The sequence below is a fragment of the Pongo abelii genome, chromosome 10 (genome assembly GCF_028885655.2).
Source record: "Pongo abelii isolate AG06213 chromosome 10, NHGRI_mPonAbe1-v2.0_pri, whole genome shotgun sequence".
Lineage (NCBI taxonomy): Eukaryota > Metazoa > Chordata > Mammalia > Primates > Hominidae > Pongo > Pongo abelii.
This window is the reverse complement of record NC_071995.2, coordinates 124557522-124575755: the sequence shown is the minus strand read 5'-3', so window position 1 is coordinate 124575755 and position 18234 is coordinate 124557522.

Here is an 18234-nt window from a genome sequence, read left to right as displayed (position 1 = left end):
GATGGTGGGTTACAACAGTGGTGGGCGACATGGGGTCATCCGGCCACAGGTGTACACTGAGGGATGATGGGCTCAACAGTGGTGGGTAACCTGGGGCCTGGATTCTGCCCATGCAGCTTCGTCGTGCCCTCTGGTCCTGCTCAGGCTCAGGGCTGGACTTACCATTTCCGTCTTCCAGTGGATGCTACTCAGCCGGCCTAATGTTATGACTTGGAGGATCCAAAAGAATCCAGATCATGAAAGACGGTTCCAGAGGCACAATCACTGGTCACTCAGCGCCTCACCCACATCAAGGTTTCCATTTCTGCCAGGGCCCAACGGCATGCCAGAGATGCTCCTCAAAAGACATTAAATTCTCTGCTGCAAGCTTTTTTCCATGCTATGGTATCCTCTCAGCAGGGTTGCGAGAATGAAATGGGACAGTGGGTGTGATGTTGCATCACGAAGCTAAATACAGATGAGGAAGGCTTGTACGAAGGGGGTCCCTCCCAGTAGAGCTCAGAATACAGCCTTTGGACATGGCTCGGCAGATCACAGTGATGGCTGGAAAAACATCCTCCAGGAACATACCTGGATCAATTGTCTGTGATTTTTAACAACTGGGGATCTGAAAGGGAAATGCATGTAAAGCGAGGGCTTGGGGAGAAGAGAAAGCAGCCAACAGGGAGATGGACAAACTTCCAGCACCTTCCCCAGGAGGGAAATTTGCAGGGGCTGGCTCACCATTCCACAGCTCCTTTCACCCCTCTCTCCACTTCTGCATCCACTTTAATCCATGATTTGTGAATGGAATTAATAGAAACCAATCAGGCATGGCTATGCCTACAGTGCTTTGTTCAACAACACATGTTTCCCATAGTAATTATGTTAGAATAATCACGACACAGAAAAAAATGCCTGGTCATCAGTACTGGATCACGAGTGCTAACAAGACTGATGGTTTTACCAATAAAACTGCCAGCAAAGGAAGCTGGGAGAAAAGACACACAGGCCTAGGGCTGGCCCTGCTTGTCAGCATGTTTTGAGATCATCATTTCAACTTTCAGTGGCTCCGTTTCCTCTACTGAGAAAAAGAGGAATTTCTCTAGTTCACTGTTTCAGTTGGTTCTGCAAGACACAGATGTCCTGGGGGAACTGGCCTGGGAAAGAGGGGAGGCATTTCTCATTGTAAACAGTCCACCATTCCCTGAAGTTATTGGCTGTATAATATAGTTAGTTTCTTTGTCTGATGCTGTCCTGATCCACTTTTGAGGCTTCTGGCAAGAGGCAGGGGCAGTTCCCCTTCTTCAGTATCTGATTAAGTCCATGCCCCCCACCACTTCCCTTATGGGGTTCCCACACTCCAAGCCACTATGCATCTCCCTTAGTGCTCTAGGGCCAGGTATCAAACAACTAGAGATAGCTCTGAGCCCAAGAGCCCAAGAAAGTCCTCAAATTGCTAGTCCACAGCGAGCCTTGGAAACTTAACCAAGCCACTGCACTCGCCACACATTATGTGCCCTGCAACCTTAACTGCCCATGACGCAGCCCTCACTGCCCACGACGCAGCCCTCCCTGCCCACGACGCAGCCCTCCCTGCCCATGACGCAGCCCTCCCTGCCCATGACGCAGCCCTCACTGCCCATGATGCAGCCGTCTGCATAGTCCTGCCTGAAAGTTCCCTCTCTTATGGAACTGTAAGCAACAGAGTTCTGCCTTTTATCTTTCTGAGTGTCAGTGTGTTCTGTCTCACCCAAAACAGGACCTTTGAATCTTATGAAACAACCGCCAGAACTTGGGCTCTAGAAGTGGTAGATCTGCGCCTGACCAGCCTTTAGTTGCTCCCCCACTGTTTAGCTGTTCTGTTCCTCACTGCAATTCCTTGTATTCTCTTGTATCACTCATGCAGCATTGGAACAGCCTAGTGAGTACTCCTGACTCAGACATCCCTGGGCTCAGGTTCTTACCCTCCAATGCTTGTACATGCATCTCTGTGCTCCTCCCTCCCCTCCTCCAAGAAGGGAGTTAAGCATTGCATCTCCTTCAAAGGCTGCTATGAGAGAAAGTCCAGACCATCAAGGGTACTCACTAAGACAGACACTGCACACACACATGCACACAAATGCACACAGGCATCCCCACGTACTGGAAACAGGAGACAGAAGCCAAAAGCTTCCATCAGGTGGTCTTAGCAGGCAAAGGAGAGCAAACTGAGTTCTCAGGCCCCACGTTCTTGACAGCAACCAACTTGGGCCCTTTGGTGTCATGTTCAAAGAAAGCTACATGACCAATGGCAGCCAAGCTGTCACCATTGTGCAAAGCAGATCCTCAACACACCACTGAAAACTTCTGACCGCATTTCTTGTACTGCACTGGGAATGATGTTCCCAAATCTTGTAGGCATCTTGTGAGTTATGCATTATACCTTCTGCAACTTAAGAGCATTTACATCTTCAAATGTGAACATTTAAAATATATCACTTATTTGGAAACTACATGTTGGCTTTATTTATTCATTTATATTAAGTTAAAAAAAATGGGAAAAAAATGAAGTGGTCTGTTCCTCTCTTTAAATCAGAAAAGCCCTGCTGAGGCCCAAATAGGCCAGAACGCTGGTGGACGACCTGCAAAAAGTGCCTGTGATGTACTGAATTTTGAAACTTCGAGCTGAATTCTGTGGTCGCGTACATGTTTTGGCGAGAGGGTCTGGTAATTGAATTAAATTATTATAAATAGAGGGAAAGGGCAGAACAGGGAAAGAAGTGAAAAAGGGAAGGATGGGGCGGGCGAGGAATACGCGCAGGCGGCCTAGGGCAGGTGCATCCCCAGGTGCTCGCCCCGCCCCTGCAGGACGCGGTGGCACCGCGGTGCGTTCCCAGCCTCCGGCGCTAGAGCGCGCGTCCCCGGCAAGACTCGCAACGCTGGCCCAGCCTCCAAGAGGGGCCGGCAGGGGGCGCTCTGCACAGGGACCGGCGGGAGCGGAACCTGCGTGAGAGGCGCGGGGCCACCTGTGCGGGTGCAGGTGGAGCCACTCTGCCAACCCCTGGGGCAGTGGGCGAGGCTGGAAGGAGGACTGCCCTGTGCACAGGCGGAAGACATCTCACCTCTTGCAAATCCTGAGGGCACTTTTGCTTTTTTTAAGGGAGTTTGGGAGGCAGTGTTGCAAAGGGTCCAGTAATCACTGCAAAATCATTTCTCAGGATGTCTTAGAGACAGGAATCCCTGAATTTGAATCTCAGCTCTGCCCTTCACTGTGCAGTCCTGGACAAGGGAATTCACGCTCTGAACCTCAGTTCCCTCCACCCCTAAAATGGGGATAATGAGCGCGCCTAAGTCATAGGGTTGGAGTGAGGATTAAATGAGATTCTGCACGGGTAGGTAGCACACAGAATGCCTGGTAGAGACATGGTGAGCACCCACGCAGGGCTCTGTGAACAAATTTTGCACTTTTCATTAAACCAAATAATAGCTTTGCACAGCTAATCAGCCTAAACTTTACTCTGTTATTTGTTGGCAATTAGATCTGGCTGTTGATCCAATTACCCAAGTCTAGAATTAGATTCTAACCCTGAGCTAAGAAAAGCTGTTTTCAGCTGCTCCAACAACCCACCTGGTAGTAAAGGGACTTTCTGTGGTCAGAGGGTTTCTCCTAGTTGGCCACAAGAACATCATGACCTAAAGCTACAGGTAGCAAAGGAAATTGTATTTTTCTCCCAAGCCCTAAGTAATTACAGTATGTCATTGCAGCCTGGCATTTACCTAACTGAATGAAACGATGTGCTGATTCCTGATCCAACCAAAAGCTTAACTGTCATTTAAATAGGGCATGATATTTAAAATATTAATTTTGTTTTCTTCTAGCATCTTATAACTCCAAAGTATCATTTGGAATATATTTGCATATATAAAGAATTCATCATTATTGTTTCTCTGTGGCCGAAATGACTGTTGGTTTGACTTCTGGACTTAAGTTGAGCCTCTAGTTATTGGGAAAGAGATGATATAATGAGTTTCTGCATGAAAGCCTGTTCAACGTTAGAGAAAGATACAACATAGAGAACCAAAGGTTAACAGCACAAGTGGGAATACCACATCCATCACTTATGATGCATTCTCCATTTCAGTGAGGCTTAATGACAGCCACCCTTCCTGCTGCCAAGTCCATCAATAGATTAAAAGTCACTTCAGAATTCCCCAAAGTTCAATACCAATAACAGAAGGAATGCTGGAAATTATTACCTGCCTGCAAAATTCTCGTGCTGGAATGACTAAATGATTTCTCTAGGGTAGTGTTCTCCAAAGAGTTTTTATTGTGCACCCTTATCCCTACGTGTTTAGACACATGCCCACCAAATAACGTTATTACAGTAGCTGTCATCCTGCCTACCAAATATTTTCAGGTTACTGTTTGACCAAGAACATGATAGGATTATCACTCTCAACCGCTTCTCTTTTGGTGGGTCAGATGACAGGCCCTGTGATTCCAATGGGCTATGAGCAGAAGAAGTGAGTGCGGTTGGGAAGGGAAATCCATGGGAGACAGGGGAAAACCCAGCTGTTCATGTCACCTGTACTCTGTTCAGCAAGGTCCAAGCCAACCCTTGCATGACCTGGAGCCCCTGCCTGGGCTTTCCTGATGTCATCACCCACTACTGGCCCTGGGTGGTCTTGTCAGACCTCCAATGCATCAGCCATGCTCCCCACTTAAGTTTCACTATTCCTCTTCAGTCTCTGGAGCGCTCCCTTCCCCTAAATATCCCCTGCCCTTCCCACCCACTCCTTTTAGTTCCATGCTTGGATGTCAGCTTGTCAGTGGGCTTTGCTGACTATTCCCTTTTCAACTTTTGTCTCCACCACCAACCACTCTGTGCATCTCTCCTGCTTTATTTTTCTCCATTGCTCTTTACCCCACATGACCAACTCTGTATTTCCTGATGTGCTTGTTTACTGCCTGTCTCCTCTTTCAAAAATATAAGTTCTGTTTATCGTCTCTCTCCAATGCCTAAAACAAACACCATCATATATTAGGTGCCCAATAAGTATTTGTTGGAACAAAGAATGAATGAACATCAAACATACAAACTCCACACACATGCCAGCTTGATGAATTGGCCTCCCTTTCTCTATCCAAACTTGTTTTTGGAGATTTGAGATTTAATGCCCATGTTTTCAAGAGAAACCAGTGTACTGGATTTTTCACATGTAAAGCCTGACTTTTCAAATATTAGCCATTAATCCTAAAGTTTATGAATAAATGCCACAAGGGTCAAATAAAGTCTGTGTGCAGACTGAATCTGACCCCACCATTTCCCCTTCCACATCCCATCTCAGAGCCCATCTCAGAGAAATTCTTCCATAAACAGGATTGTTCATGGTGATCTCAATGACAACTCACAGGGTCTTGTCCTCTGCAGGGGTCTTGACCTACACATGAGACATCTTCTGAGCTGGTTTCACCTCTCTGTGGCATTACAAAGAGATGTCACCTCTTTGAATTTCCATTATCTCATCTCTAAACAGGGATGGTGATCCCAGTTTGCAGTTGATTAAGACTGTCAAAACTAAAATTGTAAATTACTCATGTCTGTTATAATGACTGGTAGATGAGGTTTGTATGGCTTATTATTTTTGCATCTTAGTACCAGTCTTAGCTCCCTAAGCATTAATTAACAATGGGGTATCAATCTATTGGTAGGTGTTTTCTGTGCACAGATCTTACCCTTGGGCCATGCACTATTGTCAGCCATTTACCATATAGAATAGAAAGAGAACTGAGCCAGGAGTCTTGGCACATGGATTCTCATCTCTAGTCCACCCTCCTGTGTGCCAGGTGCATCTAGGTGCTTGGGACACAGCCATGACTGAGACAGGTATTCCAGAGGCTGACATTCTGGGAAGGGGACACTGAGAAAAACATATAAAGCAGGAAATGGAATGGTGCATGAGATGAGTGTCCTGAAGAAATGTAGACCAGAGAAGGGAGACAAGGAGAGCTGGGAGTACGAGGAATGACACTGTAGCCAAAGGAAGAGCAATGAGCTCCAGGAGGTGAGGGAGGAGCCAGGCACTACCTCTGGTAGGTGAGGGAGAAGCCAGGCACTACCTCTGGGAGGTGAGAGAGAAGCCAGGTGCTACCTCTGGGAGGTGAGGGAGGAGCCAAGCTCTACCTCTTGGAGGTGAGAGACGAGCCATGGAAGTACCTCTGGGAGTAGAGAGAGGAGCCAGGCGCTACCTCTGGGAGGTGAGGGAGAAGCCAGGTGCTACCTCTGGGAGGTGAGGGAGAAGCCAGGAACTACCTACCTTTGGGAGGTGAGAGAGGAGCCAGGTGCTACCTCTGGGAGGTGAGGGAGAAGCCAGGTACTACCTCTGGGAGGTGAGGGAGAAGCCAGGTGCTACCTCTGGGAGGTGAGGGAGAAGCCAGGAACTACCTACCTTTGGGAGGTGAGAGAGGAGCCAGGTGCTACCTCTGGGAGGTGAGGGAGAAGCCAGGCACTACCTCTGGGAGGTGAGGGAGAAGCCAGGTGCTACCTCTGGGAGGTGAGGGAGAAGCCAGGAACTACCTACCTTTGGGAGGTGAGAGAGGAGCCAGATGCTACCTCTGGGAGGTGAGGGAGAAGCCAGGTACTACCTATGGGAGGTGAGGGAGAAGCCAGGCACTACTTCTGGGAGGTGAGAGAGAAGCCAGGTGCTACCTCTGGGAGGTGAGGGAGGAGCCAAGCTCTACCTCTGGGAAGTGAGAGACAAGCCATGGAAGTACCTCTGGGAGGTGAGAGAGGAGCCAGGCGCTACCTCTGGGAGGTGAGGGAGAAGCCAGGAACTACCTACCTTTGGGAGGTGAGAGAGGAGCCAGACGCTACCTCTGGGAGGTGAGAGAGAAGCCAGGTGCTACCTCTGGGAGGTGAGAGAGGGAGACATGCATTACCTCCAGGAGGAGAGGGAGGGAGACACGCAGTTACCTGAGGCTATAATGTTGAAGGCAGAAGGAACAAGAAGTGCAAAGGCCCTGAGACAGAAGAGTGTGAGGTTTGAGGAACACATGGGGGTCAGTGGCTAGAGCAGACCAGGTGAGAAGGAGCAAGTGAGGTCAGAGTAAGGAAGAAGGAAGATCATGGACATCTTTTTGGGTTGTGGTGAGAACTTTGTCTTTTACTGTGAGTGAAATGGGAGTGTGTATGGTTAGAAGCAGATGTGATCTGACTTAGGTTTTAACAGACTCATTACCGCAACGTTGAGAACAGATTGAGAAGCAAAGGAGGAGGAGAGGAGACCCCAAACTACACCACACGCTGATGTTAAAGTTCATGATGTAATATTCTCTGAACCTGTTTCCTTTTCAACAACATTGAGTGGGGAGCTTCTGTCCCACCTACATCCTGAGACTGATGTGAGTATAACATGCTCCATTGTAAAAGCCAGTTCTTCCCATCCATTTTATGTTACCAGGATTCAAGTCCTGGTGCTACCACATGCTAGTTAGAGACCGTGGACCAATTATGTGGCCTCTCTGTGCCTCAGTAAGATGGGGATACTAATAGCTTCCACTCCAAAAGGTTTTTGTGAGGACTGAACAACATAATCCTTATCTAGTATATAGAACAGCATGATCCAGCACAGGACCCCAGTGAATACTGTCAGCCATGCCAGTAGCTTTCGCTCTGGCAACAAATAACACCAGATCTCAATTGCTTGTGCTAATATTCCTTTCTTCCTCACGTTCCATGACTCTGGGGATCAACTGTGGGTCAGCTGTGGGTTGCCTGCAACGTGGCTGGCCATTCCTGGGCTCAGATCAGCTCCACATGTCTTCTCATTTCAGGACATGGGCTGAAGACTCTGCCTATGTCCTAAGACTAAGAAGTCTGAGATCTGCTGTTCTCATGGTGGACAGCACACAAAGGAATGCCAGTGGAAATCCACTATATTTCCTGAAGAATCTTCTGTCCTTTCTGTTCTCCTTCAGCTGGTTGAAGTAAGCCACATGACCAAATCCAAAAACAATAGAGTGGGGCTATACACCACCTGATGGGAGAGAGCAAATAATCCAATCCACCTCAGAAGCTAGCAGCAGTCATCATCATCATCATGTCATCTTATCACATCATCACATCATCATCACACTTTCACCATCATCACATCATCACCATCATTGTCATCATCATCACATCATCATTATCATCACATCATCACCATCATCATCACCATCATCATCACATCATCACCATTATCATTACATCATCATCATTATCACATCATCATCACCATTATCATCAAATCATTATCATCACATCATTAGCATCATTACATTATCACCATCATCACATCATCTTCATCACCATCCTCACCATCATCATCACATTATCACCATCATCATATCATCATCATCACCATCATCATCATCATCACATTATCACCATCATCATCATCATCATCACATCATCCTCATCACCATCATCACCATCATCACATTATCACCATCATCACATCATCCTCATCACCATCATCATCACATTATCACCATCATCACATCATCCTCGTCACTATCATCATCACATATCACCATCATCACATCATCCTCATCACCATCATCATCACGTTATCACCATCATCACATCATCCTCGTCACTATCATCATCACATATCACCATCATCACATCATCCTCATCACCATCATCACCATCATCACATTATCACCATCATCACATCATCCTCGTCACTATCATCATCACATTATCACCATCATCATATCATCATCATCACCATCATCATCATCATCACATTATCACCATCATTACATCATCCTCATCACCATCATCATCACATTATCACCATCATCATATCATCCTCATCACCATCATCATCATCATCACATTATCACCATCATCATATCATCATCATCACCATCATCATCATCATCACATTATCACCATCATCATCATCATCATCACATCATCCTCATCACCATCATCACCATCATCGCATTATCACCATCATTACATCATCCTCATCACCATCATCATCACATTATCACCATCATCACATCATCCTCGTCACCATCATCACCATCATCATCATCATCACATCATCCTCATCACCATTGTCATTGCATTATCACCATCATCATATCATCCTCATCACCAACATCACCATCATTATCATATTATCACCATCATCACATCATCATCATATCATCATTACCCTCATCATCACATCATCACAATTATCATTACATCATCATCACCATTATCATCATCACATCATCATCACCATCATCATCACATCATCATGTCATTATCATCATCATCACAATTATCATTACATCATCATCATCACCATTATCATCATCACATCATTATTACCATTATGATCAAATCATCATTATCACATCATCACCGTCATCATCACATCAGCATCAGCATCATCACATTATCGCCATCATCACATTATCATCATCACCATCATCATCATATCATCATCACCATCATCATCATATCATCATTATCTCCATCACCATCATTATTGTCATCATGTCATCATCCTTATCATCATTATCATTCCATCATCATCATTATTGTCATCATGTCATCATCCTTATCATCATCATTATCATTACATCATCATCATCACATCACTATAATCATCATATCATCATCACCATCAGCATCATCAGCATCATCACCATCATCACCATCACATCGTCATCATCATCATCATCATCATCACCATCACATCATGAGCCCAAAATGACTGAAACAGTCTGTGATAGCCACATGAATGTGCCCACTGCAGCATATTCATTTTTTCTTTTATTTGTTGTTTCTGGTCTATTTGGTGTCTCACATTTTATCTCAAGGATGTTATGACTCACATGTAGCTAGCTTAGATGAGGCACCCAGCAATGTGACAAAGGGGGTTGTCAGGGGAAGGGATGATGGGACCTCAGTTTTTTATAGATTAAACCATGACCCAAAATGAAGAAATAAACTCACTTTACAAAACAGAAATATTGTCCAAAGCAACCTAACAAGGAAATTTCCAAAATGGGCTACATTTTTGAAAATATATCACTTTGACTTTTAAGCTATCTTATTTTTATACCTCCTTGGCCTTCAATTGTTGGAGGCACCTGACAAGTCAGCTTAAAGCGTCTCTTCTCCCTGGCCTTTAAGAAGCTAGCTTTGCCCAACAAATCTCCATAAAGAAATGCCATGGTGAAATCGTTCATAAGGTGAGACTCTGCAAGCTTCCTCATTCATGTATCTTTTTTCCAAGTATATGTGTGTTTATGGAGTTTGAGCTGGTAGGTTGTAGGTATAGATGAACTTCTATCCTTATGTGTTACTATGTGAGAAAAGATTATGTGAAAATGAAGTCAAACAGAGGATAATATATGTGAGATATGAAGAGAGAATTGCTAAGTGTATAGATTGAGCAGCTGGATCAAGCTATACCTGAACTGACAACCTTGACTTTTCACTTACAAGTGCCAATAAATTCTTTGGTTTTGTGTTTGTTTAATGGATTTCAGTTGTCAATCAAAAGAATCCTGACAAGTACACAATTCATCCATTCAAATGTTCATTCATCAAATAGTTCTCAAGAACTCTTCTGTACCAGGCATTGGTCTCCACTTCTTGATGCTCAGAACCCAAAGAAAGAAAACTCCCAGCAGTCATCTGGAAGAGATTAATTCTGTATTCTTGAGAATCTGGACATGTTGTGGATTGCTTGGGCAGTAGCTGTGTTCGTCCTCCACAAGCTACCTGACAGCTTCAGTTTCTTGGAACCTGGTTAGGGAGAAGGCTACAAGAAAATACTTAGATAAACGCAGACAAAGTGTTTATCTTAGCAAACACAGAAAAAGTGCCATGCTTTTAAAATGTTACTTTACCCTGCCCCCACCCCAACATCAAACTTGTTTAAAAGGCAAAAAATAGCATGTCTACAAATTATTCTCATGAATGGTGATATTGTTCTAAGTTTGGGCAGTGAAGAAAGGAAACTAATCTAGTCAGCTCAGCTTTTCAGCCTTGCTCCATCCCTTCTCCTTCGTTGTATCTGATAATCCAGCCCTCCCCAGCTCCCCTAGCCTTCTGCTGAGGTCTGTACGGGGAACAGTAAAGAGGTGTAAGAATCTTTTGACAAAATCTCATATTTAAATTGCTCCAGCTTATTCATGTCTGTTGAGTACACTTGCTTTTCCTGTGTCACTGAGCTTTCTCTCAGTGCAGTTGACAGGCCACATACTTGAAACTTTTCTCTTAGCTAATCTGGCTTTGAAAAAAGAAAGTGCTCCCTTCCTAATGCTTCCTTTGCATCTTCTGAGAGGTGTGACTGATTATTTTACACACTTTGGAAAGCTCTTTTCTATCCCCAAGTGGTTAATCGCCTCCTTAACTACCGAAGGTCATTTTCTGTGTTTTGTTAGATATAGTTGGTGTATAAGTCAGGCTATATTTTAAGTTTCTACTTAAGTTTTACGTTGTCCTTTTCTGACAGAATTTTCTAACCACAGAGATGCTAGTTCATTTTGGAGAATTTATTTGAAATGTTGAGTGCTTTATTTTATTTTCTCCAGACAGCTTGCATATATTCTAACATTCTCCTTGCATTTAACTTTGTTGTGCAAATCAGTTTCTACAAAACAGCTTTTACCTAATAGTCCAGGTGGTCTCCACTTTCTGATTCACTCTTCATATCCAATTCCAAGTTGCCATCCTCCTGCACCTTCTCAAAGGACAGCTGGGAAATCTGTCACCTTCAGCTGGTTTCTATCAGAGTCATAAGCTGACCCTGACTCTCAGAACATAATCCCTGCATGCGTAAGATGTTTTCTACTCATTCAGGTCCTTCTCTCTTCCTTCCCTTTTCTGTTTCCTATGAAAGCAAGCTAGACTTCAAAAGAAGATGAGTATTTTTGCCAAAGCTACCTATTGGTGATATCTGAAGTTGAAGTTCATCTGAGAGAACTCTAAGGCACTTTTTGGCTTAAACCACTTGGGATTGGAGTGCTTTTTATTTTAAAAAAAGCTACCTTTGAATATGAGCCATAAACAGTTGAAATGAAAGGTTAGGGGCTCTTTTTCCAGTTCTTTGAGGAGAACTTTGTTCTCAGCCAAAGATATATTTGCTCAGATTTGTATTCCTTGGTGCCAAAATAAGTATCTGTAACTTGTCCAAAGTGTGTGCCTCAACTGAAGGTGACTCAAGGTCTCCATAAGCTTTGTAATCAGGCGAGGCTTTTCATGAACACCATGAAATATTTTAACATGTGCAGAAAAATCTTTGGACCACCATTGCCCCCTCCTTAAAGTCAGTTGAATATTTACCATAAAAACAAACACAGCAGTAGTTGCCACCCTCTCTCAAGGAAAGCCCATAGCAACCTGGGCCTTATCTCAAACCTTCAGACACCACCACCACCAAAGTACTGCCCAGCTTCTCCGGTTGAGCTGGAAGTGGCACGGTGTAGCGGTCAGCACTGCAGGACCCCGCAGATCCTCCTCTGGTCACTAGTCTCCCGCTGGGGCCACAACAGGCCATACAGAACCCTGCAGAGTGTTCCACTGGGAACCCAAGCAGTAGCCTGACAACCAGGGAAGAACATCCGTAGAGCTGAGGAGGTGGGGGCCAGGTTTAATAAGGAAGAATTGTCCAACCATTCTGTCAAGGAACACAGATAATGAGAACACTTGTGTAGATAAGGTGGAGTTGGATATGTGTGCTTGAAGCCACAGGTAGACGGCCTGTGACTCTAGCTATTCCAGACCCTAGCAGGTCCCACAAAACACTAAGAGAATCAAAGTTAAGCTGGTTGCCTGTCTCCGTGCCTGTAGTTTCTGGCATCAAGGCAGGGCCCCCGGCAGCGGGAGGGGTGCCTGCCTTGTCATCGTCTGCTGCTTCTTCCTCTCCATTTAAACTTTTCTCTGGCAGCCCAGCAGCCTGGCCCTATCTACAAAGGTCACAGGAATCTTCCTCTCCATGTCTTCCTGCCTAGTTTTGTTTTCTTTTCTGCAAGGGCAGGAGGTGGAGGAAGAGAACGATTCTGAGATTGCAGGGAATCTGGCCACAAGTGCAGGAACAGAAGCAACAAGGGCCTTACCAAGAAGAGTCAGTTTTTACTTGCCTTCTTTGTTTTGGAAGATAACAGTTTTTCTCATGACATTACCTATTTTATGTTTAACTGAATAAAGTGCAACAGACAGATCTTAAGCATACGGTTCTGTGATTTTTTTTTTTTTTTTTTTTTTGAGATGGAGTCACACTCTGTTGCCCAGGCTGGAGTGCAGTGGTGTGACCTTGGCTCACTGCAACCTCTGCCACCCGGGTTCAAGCGATTCTCCTGCCTCAGCCTCCTGAGTAGCTGGGATTACAGGCATGCAACACCACACATGCTAATTTTTGTATTTTTAGTAGAGATGGGGTTTCACCATGTTGATCAGGCTGGTCTCAAACTCCTGACCTCGTGACACACCTGCCTCAGCCTCCCAAAGTGCTGGGATTACAGGCATGAGCCACCGCACCTGGCCAGTTCTGTGAATTTTTTAAAAGGCTTTTACCAATGTAATCCAGTCCTTGATAAAGATAAAGAACATTTCCATCACCCTAGTTAAGTCCTTTTCTGGTCAATATGCTCCCCGTGTGAAGGCAAACACTGCTCTGCTGTCCAGCCCCATAAATAAATCTGCCTACTGTTGAATGTCACGTAAATGGAATAACATAGTATATGCTTTTTTGGGTTTACCTTCTCTTATTTCACTCACTTAGTTCATGGAGTTGCATAAATCAGTAGCTTGTTCCTTTTTAGTTCTGAGGAGCACACCACTGTTGGATGAAGAGATAACTGTTCACCCAGTCCCCTGTTGATGGCTATTTTGGTTGATTCTGGTTTTTGTCTATTATGAATAAAGTTGCTATGAACATTCTTATTCGTGTCTTCATGTGGAATCATATTCTTATTCCTTCTGAATAAATACCAAAGAATGTGATTCTTAGGCAATATGGTAAGTGTATGGTTAACTTAACAAGACATTGGCAAAATATTATCCAAAATGATGACAGTATTTTACAGCCCTGCCAACAAAGTCTAAAAAATATGTTTTCTCCACATCTTTGCCAACAATGGGTGTTTCCATCTTTTTTTTTTAACATTTATTTTAAGTTCAGAAATACTTATGCAGGTTTGTTACATAGGTAAACTTGTGCCATGGAGGTTCGTTGGGCAGATTATTTCATCACCCAGGTGTTAAGCCTATTACTCATTTGTTATTCTTCCTAATCTTCTCCCTCCTCCCACCCTCCACCTTCCAATAGGCACCAGTATCTGTTGTTCCCCTCTATCTGTCCACGTGTTGTCATCAACTAGTTCCCGCTTGTAAGTGAGAACATGCAGCATTTGGTTTTCTGTTCCTGGTGTTAGTTTGCAAAGTATAATGGCCTCCAGCTCCATCCACGTACTTGCAAAAGACATGATCTCATTCTTTTTCATGGCTGCATAGTATTCCGTAGTGTATCTGTACCACATTTTCTTTATCCAGTCTATCATTGATGGACATTTAGGTTGATTCCATGTCTTTGCTACTGTGAATATTAGCCATGATAGATGGTGTTTAGTAGTATTTTATTACAGTTTAAATTTGCATTTCCTTGATGGCAAATGGTATAAGGTATTCTTTCTTGTGCCATTCATAGATCTTCTTTTCAGAAGTTTCTATTCAAATATTCTCCTCATTTTAAATTGTGATGTTTGTCTTTTTATTGAGTCAGTCGCTCCTCACATATTCTAGACACAACTCTTAGGTTGAGAATACTTTCCTCTACTCTGTGGATTGCTTAGTTATTTGAATAATGATGTCTTTTGAAAAACATAGGTTTTTTATTTTTATAAAGTATAATTTATTAATTTGCTTTTTGAGGTAAAGTGATTTGGGGCCTTAATTAAGAAATCTTTTCTTACCCCAGGATTGAAAGAAAAATGTTCTCCCACGTTTTCTTCAAACAACTAAAGTTGTAATTTCAATTTAGTTGAATTTTCAACTAATGTTATAAATTTTAGTTTTTACATTTAGGTCTGTAATTGAATCTAGACTTTTGTGTGATATGAGGTAGGACTGAATTTCATTTTTCTTTACATATATATATCAAGTTTTCTCACTATTTCATGAAAAGACTTTCTTTACTCCATTGAATTCCTCAGACTCCTGTGTTCAAAATCAAACAATTATAAAAGAATGAATTTATTTCAGGACACTATTCTGTTTCAATGATTTATTTACATATCCTTATATCAATACTAAATTATATTTAATTACTGTAGCTTTTAATATGTCTTGAAATTGGGTAATCTAAGTCTTCAAAGATTGTTTGTTTTCAAAATTGTTTTGGCTATTCTAAGTACTTTGCATTTCCAATTAAAATTTTAGAATCAGCTTGTCAATTTCCATGACAAGGAAGGCTGGGATTTTTATTGGGATTGTTTTCACTCAATAGATCACATTGAGTGATCTTAACAATGTTGAGTCTTTCAATCCAGAAACATCTCTCCATTTATTGTGTCTTCAACTTCTTTCAGCAATATTTTGTAGTTTTACTATAGAGGACTTGCAAACATTTGTTATATTTATTCTAAGTATTTTATATATCTGGATATTATAAATTGCATTATTCTTTAATTTTATTGTATAAATTTTAATTTCTAGGATATAGAAATAACAGTGAATTATTATGTACAGGCCTTGTATCCCATGACCTTGCTTTTTTTTTTTTTTTCTGAGATGAAGTCTCACTCTGTCGCTCAGGCTGGAGTGCAATGGCACGATCTTGGCTCAATGCAACCTCTGCCTCCCGGGTTCAGTCAATTCTGCCTCAGCCTCCTGAGTAGCTAGGATTAGAGGCATGCGCCATCACACCCAGCTAATTTTTGTATTTTTAGTAGAGATGGGGTTTCACCATGTTGGCCAGGCTGGTCTCAAACTCCTGACCTTGTGATCTGCCCACCTCGGCCTCCCAAATTGCTGGGATTACAGGCATGAGCCACCGCTCCCAGCCATGACCTTGCTTTTAATATTGTTTGTTGTCTGTTTTTGGTATCAACATTAATGATGGCTTCACAAGTTGGGCTGTTTGCTCCTCCTCTGTATTTTGACAGCTTTTCTTTAAAAATAATATTATTTCTTTCTTACATATTTGACATAATTCATGAGTAAAGCCACCTAGACCTTAAGTTTTCTTTGTGGAAAATTTTTGAATGTATTCAATTGACATGAGTCCATACATATTTTGATTCTTTCTCATCTCAGTTTTGCCTTTCAAGGACCATTTTATCTAAATTGTCTATTTTATTGTCAAAGTTATTCATAATATTTCATTTTTAACCATTTTGTATCTGTACAGTTGTAGTAATTTCCTCTTTTTTGGCTGATATTGGTAATTTGCATTTTTTATTTTATTAATCTTACTAGGAATTTATTGATTTTATTACTTTTAAGGAAACAACTTGTTACCTCATTTTTTCTATTATTTTTCTATTTTATTTATGTCTGATTATTATTTATGTCTTCTTCCTACCTATTTTGGTATTAATTTGTTTTTTTACATACTCCTTAGGTGATCATTTAGATCAAGGGGTGGCAAACTCTTTTTCTAAAGAAGGCCAGATTATAAAATATTTGAGATTTTGTGGACAATACAATCTCTGTTAGAGCTATTCAAATTATCATTCAGTTCAAAATGTTCCTAATTATTGTGATTTCTTTCTTAACCATGAGCTCTATAGAATTATGTTGCTTAATTTCTAATATTTGGAGATTTTTCAAGATAACATTTTTCCAGTTGATTTCTGATTGAATTTTGTTGTGGTCAGAGTACATATACTGTAGGAATTCAATCTTTTAAAGTTTATTAAGAGTAGTTTCATGGCCCAACATAGGTTCTATCTTGGTGAATATTCTATGGGTATTTGAAAAACATGTTCAGTTATTGAATGTAGTGTTTTACGTATTTAAATTGATTGACATTATAGTTCCAATTAACTATATCTTTTTTGTTTTTATACTTGTATCAGTTCTGAAAGAAGAGTATTGAAATCTTCCACCATAAAGATAGATTTTTCTAAATTTTCATTTAGGTCTGTTATTTTTTGCTTATTATTTTGAGGCTGTACTTTTAGGTGCACTGCCATTTAGGATTTTCATGTCTTCTTGATAAATTGACTGCGGTGTTATTGTTGTTGTGATGATGCTGATGATGATGTAAGTCATCTTTGATCATATTCTGTTTTAGTATGCTTTATCTGATACTTAACCTAGCCATTCTGGGTCTTTTGTGATTTGTTTTGCATATACCTTTACCCAAATTTTTACTTTTAACCTCTTCATATATAAAGTGTGTCTCTTGTAGGTTACATATGATTGGGTCTTCCTTTTGGTCTAGTCTGACAGTACTGATATGTTGAATTTGAGTCTACCATCTTGTTTTTTCTTTCTACTTGTCACCTGTTCTTTTTCACTTTTGTATTCCTTCCTGAATACCTTTATAGCAAGTATAACTTGACACTGCAATTTATCTCCTCTACTGCTTTATTAGCTATATCTCTGCACTTTTAGTATTTCCTAGATAACATTTATCACTTTCTACCATGAATTAATATTGATCACTTCATGTATAATGTAAAACCTTAGCAGTGTACCTCAATTTAATCCTTCTTGTGCTTTGTGTTATTGATGCAATTTACTTTACATATGTGTGTATGTATATATGAATAAAAATATATATATATACACACATATATGTGTGTGTGTGTGTCTGCCTGTGTGTGTGTGTATTCATGAAAGGGGCCTAATAGTAAGCTTGAATTGACAGAAGAAAGCATCAGTGAACAAGAAAGATTGATAGAGATTATGCATCCAAAGAACATAAAGAACATGGAGGAAAAAAAGAACAAAGAAAAATGAACAAGTCCCTGAGAATTGTGGGAAACCATTCAATACACCAATATATGGAAAAGGGGGGTACAAAAAGGAGGGAAAAGACAGAAAGAAACAGAATAAATTTTTTTAAGTAATGGCTAAAAATGTCCTAAACTTGATGAAAAACATTATCTACTCATCCAAGAAGCTCAACACAGTCCAAATTGAGTAAATTCAAAGAGATATACATTAAGACATAATAATAACAATGTTGGAAGACAAAGAGAAAATCCTGAAAGTAGAAAAAGAAAAACAACTCATCACACACAAGGAAATCATAACAAGATTAATA